Below are 12,668 nucleotides of genomic sequence, written 5' to 3' on the forward strand. Positions count from 1 at the left end.
AGCAGGGCACTTTGTTTCACTGCAGAGAGCATATCAGTGTTGGACCTTACTCCTGCCATTAGTGTCGCCGATGGGCTCTGCAGAGGATGCTCATCCAGTGCTCTCTACAGGCAGGCTGGGCTCTGGTGACTGCCTTGGAAAGGAGACACGAGCTGGGGAAGGAGCTGGAGTGAGACCTGTATTGAAGGGAGAGCACCGAATGGCTTAGCTTGGAGACGCATTGCCCACGAGGGCTCCTGCCCCACTCCAGTCCCTTCTCCCAGAGGTGGAACAGATGTACTTACACCTCCTAAATTCAGGGGAGGAAAACCTGGCATCCCACAGCTCAGGGGTCCTGGAAGATCCCCATCTGGCTCTTTGCAGCTTCAGTAATGGCAGCATCCTTCTTCTTACCAGCGCCACTTTGGGACCCGGTTACCCTGCTGCCGTACGCTCCCCAGGGATGGTCCTCAGCCCTCCTGCTGCTCTGTGCTTGCAAGAAGCGGTTTTCCTCTCCCCCATGACTGCAGCTCCCCTGTCGGCCCCTCATCCTCTGCCTACTTCAGCTTGCAGCGTGACACCCCCGGGCATGTGTCTCATCAGAGGAGACTCATCCCTTCGCTGCAGGGGCTCTGTCACACACATCACCGAGAGCGCGGGAGCTGATTGGGAACCTAGAAGAGCCTCCTGCGCGGTCGCCCATGTGCTGCTGTGACAGAGCTACGTGCTGCTTCATCTCTTTTCTGCTACATCTCATCTCTCTGCAAATTCCCGTCTTCATCAGACCTGTGCAGTCGCATCCTGGTCGGCCTTGGAGCTGCTTTTCCTTTATGGCACCGTCGGGCACGGTGTAGAGCTTCTCTCTGTGCCAGGTAGGAAGCAAAGGCTAACGTCATGCTGAGGTGCCTAAAGATGTGGGTGGAGGCAAAGTAGATCTTCAAAAGCTCCTTGGTGTCTTATTCCTTTTGATTCCCATGTGTGTCTGCTGCGCTGCACTGGTTTTGATCTGCCCCTTTAAACATTTGGCCCTAAATGTCTCAAAATGAAATAATTGGATTCATTTAGAATATCACTACACACTACTGGATAAAGGCAGGGACTTTCATGCCCTGGTTCATTTCTCTGCATGGCTGTTATGGCCAGTTTTTCATTTATCCCTTATCTCAGCTTTGGAAAGAGATGTTACTCTTCGGGGCTAACAGTGCAAGCCCAATAGGAGACAGCCATCCAGCAAAGGGTCACTGAAAACAGGATTTGACCCCATGCCTCTTGCAGCCCTTTGCAGCTCAGAACTGAAAGCTTAATTACAATATTATGCACAAATATTTGTACAGCTCCGTATCAAAGGCACTGGAGCCAGGGCTTGAATGAGTACCGGAGGCATTGCATTTATGCCATTGCCGCCTTTAGGGAATGGAGACAGTCTTTGTGCAAAGCTGACTAATGACTGTGCTCCAGTGCCATGCACGGTGTCTATAAGTCTCTCCCAGACAGCAGGGAGGCAGTCCCTTCTGCCAGCCTGTGTGTTTGTCCTGAGCAGAAGCTAACACACACCCTCAGACCAGGCAGGAGCAGCATGGAGCTAAACAGCAAGAAGAACCCAAACTGGGTTTAAAAGACCTTATATCAGACAGCCATGACTTGAGCTCACCCTTTCAGTGGGTGAGAGAGGCCCCCAGTCTCACCTCTGCCAGGTGAAACCTCCCTCCCCAGCTGCAGGGAATGAGTTCAAGGTCGTGTGATGAAAATCAAGCCAGCTGGGGGGGGGGATATATTGGGTAGCCTGATTTCACTGAGGGAAAGCTTTCCAGGAAGGGAGGGATGTTAAGAATACATGGACTGCCTGAGCAGTTAAATGCACTTTATTTGATTTTTTTCCCAATGGTTTGTGCTCTTTATACCAGGGATCTCAGCTGCACAATTGCCATACTTGAGAAGATGGTCATGCAACTACAGGCAAAGGTCCCTCTGCCATTAATCATCTGTATCCAGTTAGGGTTATAAATAAGAACCCAATGCAGCCTTCTTATTCTAGGGAAATGCTAGGGAGACTTTAAGTCATTTCAAAGCAGATGTTCAAATATTTTCAAATAAAACCCCAAGTGGAGTCTATTCTCTATTGAGCTCCCAGGCAAAGGGCTGGGGAAGTGCATGTCTGTGGGGTGGGGAGTGGGGACTCTCTAAGATGCACCCTGCTCTTAGGGTATAAGCCAGTCAGGGATGCTAGATGGCAGCTCTTGCAGGGGTTTGATTATCACATTCAAACAATTCCTGAAAGGGGATTGCTACTGGGGAAGTAATTTTTGCCCAAATCCTGTTGTGGGAGAGAGGGGAACTGCGGCAACAGCTGAGTTCAAAGCTAGATTAGCTCTGGGTTCCTGTTGCACACAGTGGAGGTCCTCTTCTGGGCAACTTTATCTTTTAATAGGGCTCGGAGGACATATGAGCACTTCGTATTATATTGTTGCCTTATGCCAAGAAGAAAAAAACCACACTCAGGCTATTTAAGGGAAAGATATGGAGGGGGAATGACCACAGGGCCCTTCTGTTAGGAAAAAAACCAGGGTGTCTGGGTATTGCTGCCACTGCTGCAGGGAGAACTATTCATTTTCACTGCTGATTGCATCTCCTCTGCCTTGCTGCAGTCCTCTGTGATGCAGCCTTTCCCACCAAAGGAGTAAATCTATCCCCTGCCGTTGCTAACTAGTAATGCAGCTTTTAAGGCATGTCTCAAAAGCCAACCGAGGAAGAGACAGGTCGATTCTGTGTTCATCTCCAGCCCCGAGCCACCAGACTGAACCAAAGAACTTCATTATCTGTGAATGTAAACTGATTTGGTCCCTTTCGGACAAAATTTATCAACATTTCTTATGTGGCTGACTGGAGAAAAGAATTCAAAATGAGCAGGGCTGTTTACTATGTGGGACTAGAATCATTGTCCAGCAAATGCTTAATTTATGTGAATTTTTGACCAGAGAAACTGTAGTTGCTCCAGTTACTACAGAGCTACAAATGTGACCCTGTTTTCAGAGGTGTAGGCAACTCAGCTGTGAAGTCTGGGATAGCAGGTGAGAAGCAAACCAGCCCACACACCTCTCTGCCTTGCAGTTCTTTGCTCATCCCTCCAGTATTTGAATGCCACATGGACATCCATAGCGCACACACTACACGTATGCAAGTATGTGTGAACAGAAGCATGCATGTCTGCATTAAACACACACATGCATCAAAGTTGCCTGGATGTTGATGCCTTTTGTTCTTCTAAAAATGCAAACAGTCTTGCAGTTGCAGTGCAAGAAAGGGCAAGAAGCGCAGTGTGTACAAACGCCCGTACGGTCCTGAATCGTCCTTGATAAAACCTGGCACAGCTCTATTGAAGTCCATGTATAGAGAATTGGGCCCTAAATTCTACCTAAGAATCTAGAAAACTGAATTGATTTACATTAAAAAAAATAGACACGGGTGTTTTAAAAATCCATGGATTATCTGAGCATCTAAATGTATTTTATATCATTTTCCCCAATGGTTTGTGCTCTTTATAGCACGGATTTCAGGTGCACAATTGCCATACTGAGATTGTGAGGATGGTCGTGCAACTGCAGGCAAGGGTCCCTCTGGCATTAATAATCTGTATCCACTTAGGGCTATAAATAAGAACTTAATGCAGCCTTCCTAGTTCTTGATTTGCTAGGGAGACCTTAAGTCATTTCAAAGCAGATGTTCACATATTTTCAAATAAAAACTCAAATGGAGTCTATTTTTTCTACATGGTTACATATTTCCTCATGGAGGCCAGAGGAATAATTTTTTTTGTCTTCTGTTTTACTTCCAGAAGCATAACACATCAAGCTCCATGACGATATTCAAGCATCTAAAAATGTATTTCACTTGAACAGGCTACGGCTAGGAAACAACTTGACCAGAAGCAGATTGGCAAACAAGCGTACTTGTGGATACACATAATGCTGAGCTCTCAAGTGATACAACCTTAGGGGAACAGAGAGTGAGCGAGACAGAGAGAAAAAAACACTAAGTGTTTTCAAGCCATTAAAATGAACTTCTTAGCAGCAAAGTTCTTCGCATGTATAAAATATCTACAAAGCAATGATAGTGTTTCCAAGCGAGCAATGGTTTTATGAGACTAAAATCAGGCACTAGATTGAGGCACTTAATTGGGATAATGGAGACTTGTATAAGTGCTGGAAGCAGGACACTAGATTGGGGTGCAGGAGAGGTATGCTCAGTTCCTGATTCTGCCACTGATTTTCTGTATGACACAGGGCCAGTCACCTATGCCTCGAGCCTTAAATTACCCCAAGGTCTGGGCATTCATATCTCCCCGTCACGGTTCCCTTCCTACAAAATGAGTGTGATTATACTCTTCCCCCCTCCCTCGTTTCCCCCCATTTTTCTTCCCCATTTGATCTGCGTGCTCCAGGGCAAGGACAGCCTCGTACTATGTGCGCTGACCTCGGACTGATTAATGGAAGTCCCCTTACGCCTGTGTCCTGTAGAGAGAAAGGACGCAGTAAAAGAGAGTTGGTTGCTCACCTGCAGTTAGGGGGATTTTATTTCCCAGCAGATCTACTTCCAGGAGGCAATGAAGGTAGAAAGAGCAGGTAGGTAGGAGAAAACACACTGAAGAACCTGCATGATGGGGAAGGAAGAGTGCCAGAAAGCGGAGGGTTTGAGAAAGAGCCAAACCACCAGGGAAAGAGAATAAATGAAAAGCAGCAGGGGGAAAAATAGTGACTAAGGAAGGGACAGGAAAAGTCTGGAGAGAAAAGAAGGAACAACTTAAGGAGAATGAAGGATAAAATTGGAAGAGGAAGGGACCTGTGCTAGGGTCCATACAGTGACAGCTATAGGGGAGCCGAAGGGCTGGTGAATGATGGATTACATGGGGCAGAGACGAGAGTGGGGAGTGAACAGTGTGGCACACATGACCCAAGGGACCCTATATCCTAAAGACGGAAGGACTCATTTGAATGCCGACATTTGGTTTTTATTGCACAGTGGGGGAAAGGAATTTACTGCTGGATAATAAGAACGAACCGTCTCATCTTGAATAAGAGACAATGATTGTTCTGTGGAAAATGGCATTTCTTTTTTTCAGGCATTGTTTATCAGGCAATTAGGTAACATCAAGCACAATCATTTCCTCTGCCTCTTTTTTTTTTGTTAACCACTGTAGGACTTTTTCTTACAATGTCGGTCTGAGCGTCTTTGCAAAAATGTGACTGGCCATCCGGATTGGGCAGTAAGCACCAAGTGCATGCCCAGCACTGTACTCTGTACAACGTGGACGTAGTCTCTGGCCCCCAAATTCTATATATCAGTCAAGTCGGTCATTACTGTAAGCACGTATTTTCTGTGGGGCCTCGTGGAGGAAAGCCCCCCAGTCCTAGTGACAATATTGGTTTTGAAACGGTGATTTCTAACATCACGAGCAAGGAACAATGAGGCTTTGAATTGGGCTTGAGTTGCACAGTGCCCCTTTCTGAGGTGCTCCACTGATTTGGACCCAGGATTTATAAGGCTAAGTGTTATTTCTTTCTAAGCGGGGCACTTTTTGTTTCAGGCTACTATTGTGAATCCATTATGTTGCTTGGCATATGGTGACTCCATTGACTTTTCTGTTTGGGAGCTGAAGAATTGGAGAAAGATGACATTTATTGCTAGGGCCTTTCTGGTTTCCATTAGTGTGTGACTCAAAAAAAAAATTAAACAAGAATAAAGACTTCCCAGAAATCGCTGTTTACAACAAGACACACAAACAGCTTGGGAAAGGACCCCTTGACAGGGTGATTGTTGGGCACGGATCTGAATTTTCATTCTGTTCCTACTGTTTATTTGCTGGTTGCCTATTTTTCTCTATTAACTTTCCATAAACCCATCTATTGGTGAATCAGGTTAGAGTTTTCTGTATTACATCTGCAATGTTTGACCTCTTTTTGAAGCCAAAGGAAGGTCATGAAGGCTTTATTTCCAATTGATTGCTATCATTTGTGTGAATGCACAGGAGCTCCTGCATTCTTTGGGGGTCCTTTTCTATTTATTGTGCTGCTTTTTAAAAGGAATTCATGCTTTGAGTCTCTGTTAATATGAACGGCCATGAGACTGATTGTCCAACTTCAACCAGCATGCTGCCCATTTGCTTTGCTTGCTGCATAATAATATTCTGGGGAACAGTGGTAATAACTACCATCAGGCAAGTCCTTTGAAACAAAGACAATAAAAGACCCAGTTAAAGTCAACATGCATGCCAACCATGTTACCCCAGACCCAGTGGGAAGAACAGGTGAGCCCCAATGTGTAGGACAGCACTGAAAGCAATGGTGGGATGTCCAAAGCATACGGCAAGTCAAAGCTAAGGGCAGCCATTCGAGTGGAGGTGTTTCCTTGGTTGCAAACCCACAGGCCCTGAGACCTCCTCACTTCTGAGGCTGAAACAACATCCCATAACATGAGCAGAGTGTCCAGCTGGGACCTGGTGGGAACACGAGCACGGATACTACCCAAAAGCTGGCTCCAAAGAGGATGGAGCGAGACTGTTCTCAGATGGCAGAACAAGGAGCAATGGGCTCAAGTTGCAGCAAGGGAAATTGAGGTTGGATACTAGGAAAAACTCTCTCACTAGGAGGGTGGTGAGGCACTGAAACAGGCCACCCAGAGAGGTGGTGGAGTCGCCATCCTTGGAGGATTTTAAGGCCCAGCTCAACAAAGCTTTGGCTGGAGTGATACAGTTGGGGCTGGTCCTGCTTGGAGCAGGGGGTTGGACTAGCTGTGACCTCCTGAGCTCCCTTCCCACCTTCATTTTCTATGATTTTATGCAGCCTTCATCTATTTGCCAGAACCTTTGAACATTTTTTTTCTGTATTCAGACACCCAGGTCTCCAGTTCCTCACCTCATCGTGCTCCCCCTGCTTTGGCAGCAACATGAGAGTACGGCTCAGTAAGAGCCGACGAGTAAAACCTTCTCCCTTCCATGCTCCCAAGTATGCGGCAAAGCAAAAGAGGCTCAGCAGGAACATTTTAAGTCAGTGGGCAACCCATGAATGCCAGGTGCTTTCTCAGGAGCAAGTATCCCTAAAGCAATTGAGCCCAAATGAAGAATCCAAACCAGCTCGCATACTCTTCTCCACTCTCCCAAAGACTTTCATAGTCCCCTGGGAGAGAGACAGTGCTTCTCAGACACGGGAGCCCCCAGGAGCAGCAGACTGGGAGGTTTCAGAGCAATGAAGCTGCCCCTTTGCTCGGTGTCTTCCCCACGAGTCCCTGTTAAACGACTATGTTCTTGCAATTAAAGATTTTTTTTTTTTTTGCAAAAATCTTGTTGGTTTAATAAAAGATATCATCTCTACCACGAGTCCTGATTGCCGTTTAGACCAATACGGCTACAACTTGGATACCTGACCTATGTTCTTACATGGTTTTTCCACTTTGCCCAGAATCCCTTTATGCAGCCATAGGCCTTTTAACTGCTGTCGGTCTCTCTCAAAAACGTGAGTATTTGGTGTTGCACACTCATTCCTTTTTTCTCCATAGACAAGAAGCAACACCTTCCCTTACTAAGACATACCTATTAATCTCTTCCCCTACTCATTCCTTCCCCTGCAGCCCTGAGCTTTGCCCTCCTTCCTCTGCTGTTTGCAATGCTCTTCTTGTACAAAAGGAGGGCTAAGCCTGGAGGGAAGCTTATGAAGAGCTATTGGGCAAGGAAGTGCTGCTCCTGTTTTATTCTCAGTTCGTGCAGCCTGCGAGGTGCGAGTGAATCCTTAGCCCGCTTCTCACTGTCACCAAAACTGCTATGTGCAAAATAATTCGGCAGCCTGTCTCAGATCTGTGTTTTCTTGAGGTCGACAGCCCACAGCCACGTTCATCCAGGTGCTCCACTGCTTTCTCTTACCCAGGTCCTCAGCACAGGTATTACAATAATCACACTCATATTAAAGATCTAGATCTAGATCCTGTAGATACAGATCTCTCAGAGCTAATAGGCATGTATTAGCTATGTATCCCTGTTTCCTGGGAACATTAATCATCTCATAATGGAACAAAGCACAATGAGCAGATATTAGCAAGCTGCCAGCGATAATGTCCCAGTGAATTGGGTTTGAGCTATTTATTTATGAACATCCTAGAGACGCTGGTCTAATGGTCTAATCCCAGCCGACCTGGTGGCATTTCCTTCCCGAGGGGTTGATGGGCTGGAGTAAGTTGGGACTAGGACACGGTAGGGTCCCATACCCTCCCTGCCCCTCACACGCTTTCTTTTGGGTTGCTTCAGTCACCTGTGTTCTGGGGTAGGTATCCTCGTGCCCTCCTTGGCTATACATTATTGATGAGGAGCTGTCTCTCCCTTTTGTACAGCCCTGCTATTAATTCAACATTGTAGATGCAGCCCCCAGAAGCAATTATGCAACAAAATACTCCATCCTGGGAAGACAGCAAGGGGGGAAAAATGCTGGCTGCTTATAAAACAGGCAAGGAAAAATTGGATGAGAGGTGTTACTGGCTTAGTGATGCGCTTGGTTCCTGCACATGGAGATCTTCCAAGTGGACGTGGAGGCGATAGATTTGGATTTGATTCCTGGCTCTGCCATGGCTGTGGGCAAGGCCCCTTGTGTCTCTGTGGAGGCAGGAGGGAGGGTGTATCAGGACAAGGCTATGAGGATTGTTTTTGTAGTACCTTGCTTCAGCCATGTCCCCCATCCTTGCCTCGCTTCCCTTGTCTCTATTGCATCAAATCTAATTTATTTGCCTTCCATGCCTAGGTCCCTCCTGGTCTATCTGTGTCCTATTGTCTCTCATTCAGTCTCTCATCCCCGCTCCTATTCAGCCCACATTGATAGCCTCCATTGCCACCCTTTCAAGCAAAGTCCTTGCCCTTGGGAAGAGCTTTCCATAAATATCTTTGAACCCAGCGCATTATCTTCCATCAAATCGCTTCATAAGGACCCCTGCTTTCATAAAACCTTGACAACTGTCATGCTACTGGAGTGCTGAGATCCTGATAAGCGTGACTGTCTTATTCCCTTGCTCTCTAGGTCTGTATCTACCCACTTCGCTTGCAAGTGCTTTAGGGCAAGGACGCTCTTTGCGTGCTGCATTTGTACTGCACCAAGCACAATGGGAGTTCATCATGAGATTTCATAGATTTCATAGACATCAGGGCCGGAAGGGACCTCGGAAGATCATCGAGTCCAGCCCCCCGCCCAAAGGGCAGGAAGTCAGCTGGGGTCATAGGATCCCAGCAAGATGAGCATCCAGTTTCATCTTGAAGGTGTTCAATGAAGGCGCTTGAACAACCTCCGGTGGCAGGCTGTTCCAGACCTTGGGGGCTCGGACAGTAAAGAAATTCTTCCTTATGTCCAGCCTGAAACGGTCTTGTAGTAGTTTGTGACCATTCGACCTAGTCGTCATCCCTTGGGGCGCTCTGGTGAACAAACGTTCCCCCAGATACTGGTGGTCCCCCCTGATAAACTTGTAGGTGGCCATCAGATCACCCCTGAGCCTGCGCTTTTCCAGGCTAAAGAGCCCCAGGGCTCTCAGCCTGTCATCGTAGGGTCTGCTTCCCTGACCTCTGATCATGCGCGTGGCTCTTCTCTGGACTCTCTCAAGCTTCTCCACATCCTTTTTGAATTGTGGAGCCCAAAACTGGACGCAGTACTCCAGCTGCGGCCTCACTAAGGCCGAGTACAGGGGGAGAACGATGTCCCGGGATTTGCTTGAGAAGCATCTATGGATGCAAGCCAGCGTTTTGGTCGCTTTACTAGCCGCAGCATCGCATTGATGGCTCATGTTCATCTTGTGGTCAATCATGACCCCCAAGTCTCTTTCTTCCATAGTGCTAACCAACATAGCACTGCCGAGCCTATAAGGATGCTGCGGGTTTTTCTTCCCAAGGTGGAGAACCTTGCATTTATCGGCGTTGAACACCATCAGGTTCTCGTCCGCCCACTTGCTGAGCCTGTCCAGGTCAGCCTGGATCACCCGCCTGTCTTCTGGCGTGGATGCTTTGCCCCAAAGTTTGGTGTCATCGGCGAACTTGGCCAGTCCGCTTCTGACTCCAGTGTCCACATCGTTAATGAAGATGTTGAACAGTATGGGTCCAAGGACAGAGCCTTGGGGGACCCCACTGGTCACAGGACACCATGATGAGTGACTTCCATCAATTACTACCCTCTGGGTCCAACCCCGGAGCCAGTTTTCCAGCCAGTGGATCGTGGGGGACCCAAGGCGACAATTGGCCAGTTTCTCCAAGAGACGATCATGGGACACCAGATCGAAGGCTTTTTTGAAGTCAAGATATATGACATCAATCTCATCTCCCTTGTCCAGGTGATAGGTGAGGGCTCCTAGACTCCGTGGTCAGACTGCTAAATGACTGGTGAGCTGCTAAAAAGTATCTATTATAGCGCTAGTGGAGATCTAATTTCACAAGTGTGAACAACCGAGATTTTGGGAACCCCAAGATTATGCAGCAACTTCATCTTACCGTCTACAGCAAGGCACCCAATTGTCGGAGCATTGAAATGGCTGGGACCGCTCCTCTTTGCTTCCATGCATGCAGGTCTTGAACACTAACGGCAGGTATTCATGGTGTTCAAGCATGTGCAGCGGCAGCAAAAACGAGGTTGTGTCTATTGTGATGGAAGTGTGCGGTTACCAGCTGCTGCATTTAAAATGTGCCATGCTTAATGCCAAAGGACTGCGTTTCCCTTGTCATCCATCGCAGCTGGTGCAAGATCTGGCTAATTAGTACTCAGCGCATGCCTGAAGGTACCCATCATCGCAGGAATGACAGGTGAATTTTCTGACCTTTCCTTTAAAAGCATAGGACGTACTTTGCATTCCCAATAAGCCTCTCTCCCTTTCCGGCTCTATCGCTTCTTCCTCCATGTGAAAAATGATTTAATGTCTTGTAAAATTAATTCTCTGTTATGGATCACCTTGATTAAATGGCCCAGCACTGTGCACTACATGTGACAATGCCGCGGTGACACAGATGCCTTCATTTCCCAAAAGGAAAGGTCAAAAAGTCACACTTGCAGGCCGCCACTGGGACAAAATCTTAGAGACTTGGATGCTACAAAGGTAAAAGATTAGCCAGGCTATTGGGGAACATCATCTATGATCTTTAAACCTATATATGCAATTGCCAGATTCTATAACGACTGACAAAAAACCTCAATTAGCTCTTTCAAAGTCTTTCTGACCGGAGACTAACCACAGCTGATCAGTGAGAGGTTTCCAAATCTCTGTGGGGTTTTGAAAGGTGTATGATGGTGCATGTCCCTTGAAAACTTTGGGCCTGATTTGGGCCATGTGTACCGCTCCAGGTGGGCTCTTGACCTCTGTAAACCTACCCCATGTCATCGCCTTTACATCCTACATGAGATGTTTGTCCACCAGGTTTTATGACATAAAAATCTAAGATGGCACAAAGACACATAAAATGCTCTCCAGACAATGCAAGCGAGTTATCCTTATGGAGCCCATACACTTGGCATATCGTTATTACCAGATTTCCAAATGCTGTGGATTTGGATTTGTAATTGGTATATGCAACTAGTTCAGCTAAACTACCAGTTAAGCTATTTTGCATGCTATGGGAAAATGCACTACCTTTGGGGCTTGATCCCCCTATAATAGGCAAAAAAAAGACCTTTTGCTGATGTCAGAGAGTGCAGGAATGGGCACCAAATGCCTTCACAGTGTGTGTGTATGTATGTAAAAAGAACCATGTATTTGGGCACTGGGCTGCTGAGCCAACGCGGTCCATGTCCCTGTGTGTCTTTGGAGTCAGCATTGCCTCTAAAAAGTATTTCACTCTTGTTGGCAACTTTGTTAGAGTGGTTGCAATGGATGATGAACATTTCCAAAAGGTGTCCCATACTGTACACGGCCCCTGGATATTTCAGCATCTGCGCTCCTGAAACGCCAAGTAAATATCCCATTTAATTGTGTGACTGGGACAAATGCATGCCAAGGTCCCCATTCTTCTGGGTCCTATAGAGACATATCGAGCTGACAGCTCCTGCTCCAAAGAGGTTACAGTACAAATCAAGAAGTCAAAGAAATGTAGGGGAAACTGAGGCGCAGAGGCGAGATGACTTGTTTGAGATCACGGGGCAAGTTGGTGGTAGAACCAGGGGCAGGATGTATTTTTCCAGACCCTGGCTGATGTGTTGCTTGCTGGGCTGATATGATTGTTGTGTAGCTATTGCTGCAGCAAGCCATTCATTTCTTTCTCGGAGGCTGCTGCTCCGTGCTGTTTGCGAGACACCGAACACGAAGCCCATGGGGGTGTAGCTAGAAATGTGCCAAACACTAGCATCAGCCCACAAGCCTATTCCAACCAGGCCCTTGGTATGAGTCTTCATAGTTTCCTAGTAGTTTCCTAGTAGCTAGGGTCAGGAGGGACCTGAACAGATCATCTAGCCTGACCCTCTTGCCGCGATGCACTTTTGGTGCTGACGTTCCCAATGCACGCAAGCTGAGGTTGCTCTCCTAGCAGGAAGGCTAGTACCTCTCCGTCCCCCCCAAACATGTGCTGGGGACAGCACCGTTATGCAGGAGGAAGGGGTGAGGTGGATGAGTGAAAGGCATTTCCTTTATAAACTCGTTCCCCCACCTCAAACCTCATTCCAAGTCCACAGACGTACATTGGTCCCAGCCCCGGG

The sequence above is a fragment of the Alligator mississippiensis genome, chromosome 9 (genome assembly GCF_030867095.1).
Source record: "Alligator mississippiensis isolate rAllMis1 chromosome 9, rAllMis1, whole genome shotgun sequence".
NCBI lineage: Eukaryota > Metazoa > Chordata > Crocodylia > Alligatoridae > Alligator > Alligator mississippiensis.